This window comes from Ailuropoda melanoleuca, chromosome 3 (genome assembly GCF_002007445.2).
Source record: "Ailuropoda melanoleuca isolate Jingjing chromosome 3, ASM200744v2, whole genome shotgun sequence".
Classification (NCBI taxonomy): Eukaryota; Metazoa; Chordata; class Mammalia; order Carnivora; family Ursidae; genus Ailuropoda; species Ailuropoda melanoleuca.
In genome coordinates, this window is record NC_048220.1 from 98,379,102 (window position 1) to 98,381,586 (window position 2,485).

A 2,485-nucleotide genomic window follows, 5' to 3' on the forward strand; every position below is an offset into this window, starting at 1 on the left:
TGAGAAAGCACTTTCATATGTCAAAGAAGACTCGCAGGACACTGGAGGCCCCGCCATAGTCAAGCCAAGGCTGTCCACACTATCACTGTGTCCTTATCAATGAGCTGCAGGTACCTTCATATGTCAAAGAAGACTCGCAGGATATTGGAGGCTCTGCCACCATCAAGCCAAGGCTGTCCACATTATCACTGTGTCCTTATCAATAAGCTGCAGGTCCAAAGAAATTCCGTTTTATTTACATTTCCTTCTGCCTCAGCTTCCCTCAATTTTATGGAGGGGATGGTAATGTTAGGGCTTCAGGAAACTTAATTATGGGTCTTGCAGGGCTGTGATCTCTGTCAGTTAACCATTTGTTTTTTCCTTTCCTTAGATTTAGGGCAGCCAGGAGTGCCAAAATGTTGCATACATGGGTGGGCGGGGTTGCAGGGTGTCAGCTCCTGCTTTGTCTTCACCCAGCCTTCTGTTCCCTCATCAAAAAAGACATGTACGTGACTTTTTCCTGTTTTACAAGTCCAGAATACTTAATAGTGAGGGTTATAGGACTTTGAAGCCAATTTTTTTCCCCTTTAAAAAAGGAAATGTGAGAGCTGAGGTAACCTTTTCCTTCATTTAAATAAGATACACAAATCTGGTAACAATATTAAAGGAATATCTTCAAGGTTCTGCAATTTACCCTAAAAGAATAAATAAATCCAATTAGAATTTAAGGTTATGTAGATTTTGACTTCTTTGTAATCTGTTTCTGGCCTTACATTTTCTTGCCTGAGTCAGTAGTAAAGTTGTTAAAATGGGGAGGAAACCAAGGAATAAGGCTTTGCTATCTTGGGCAGTTTTCTATTCTAGTCATTAGTCATGTGGCCCCTGTAATTTCTTACTTACCAGGCTACATATAAAGAGACGCATAAAACTGCCTCTCTAGGATGTAGCAGGCTTGATTATTCTAAAGTCGTCTAAGGCACCAGGATGAAAGGTGACTATGGAGAGTTAAGAACACACTTCCCAGAAATTTTTAAAGCTTCATTTCTATAGAGCTATCAAGCTAGTGGAAGGGAAGTTCCTCTGAATCTGATTGATGCCTCCAGGAATTCCATTTGCTAAATGTAGAACTTGCTTATACAATTTTAGCAAGATACAAAGGTCATGGGGAATTGGAGGTTTACCATTTAAAATACAGAGGACAGAGACTTGAATTTCCAAGAGGGCCCCACAGAAATCTAGATTTAAGTACATTAATTTCTCTTGTAACATGCAGAAGTTGAGTTTTCACAATTTCAGGATGATCCAGTATAGTTGCAACATTTTACCCCCTACTGGGTGTGTTACCTTCTGTGTACTAGGTCGCTGCCAACATCAAAGGCCAGACTGGTTTCTAGTAGTGACTGGCTCTCCAGGAACTAACCAAAGACACAGCAAGGGACAGTGTAAGGTTTGCTTGTTTGTTTTTTCCCGGGAGAGGGGGACAGGTGGGGGCCAGGAATTCGTGGAGAGTGGATGAGGTCCTAGAAAAACTGGGGAATAAGGAGTCCTGCCGAGGGGCGCCTCGGTGGCACAGCGGTTAAAGCGTCTGCCTTCAGCTCAGGGCGTGGTCCTGGCGTTGTGGGCCCCTCCGCTGTGGGCCTGCTTCTTCCTCTCCCACTCCCCCTGCTTGTGTTCCTCTCTCGCTGGCTGTCTCTATCTCTGTCGCCTAAATAAATAAAATCTTAAAAAAAAATAGTTTAAAAAAAAGGAGTCCTGCCGAAGCTCAGAAGACTAGTAATATCCTTATTTTGTTCTGTGCACACACGACGTGCTTCAGGCTTTGTTTTGGCAAGTGGGGAACAGTTTCTGCCCTAAAAGGTATGTTGACATTTAAATTAAGGTAGGAATGCTGGTCAGTGAGGCCCTACATAAATGCCATTTAATTTCATACTACAGTAAAATTCTTTGAACAAATTCATTAAACCAACGGGCGGAAATTTAAAATTAAAGATAGTGAACATTTTCAATTCACTTACTCATGCATTCACTCGTTCAACAGAGGCTTATGGAGCGCCTATTCTGTGCTAGGCATTGCTGAGCCATCACAGACTTGGTCCCTGACGCCATGGAGTTGACGGTCTAGTAGTCAGTGAGGGAGTTAAAAAAAAAATTCTGGTTTCCTTGCTACTGCGGTTGCACCGAGCGAGGATCAGCCCCTCCAATTGTCCCACGTGGTCCCGGCAGGTGAGTGTAGGTGTGAGCGCGTGCGGCTCCCGGTGTTTGAGGAGTGTGCGAGCACACGTGTGTCAGAATGGTGCATGTCACAGTGCGCGTGCAGGTGTCGGCGTGGTATGCGTCTCCATAGCTGCCTGAGCCCGGCGGCTTGGGCTGAGGGAGGCGCGTGTCTCCCGCCCACGTACTGGGGGCGGTCCGTGAACCATCCGGCCGATGCGATTGTGAGTGAGCGCGGGAGCGCGCGCGCGCGCGCGCGCGGGCGGGGTCGGGGGGAGGGGGAGGGGGAGGGGCG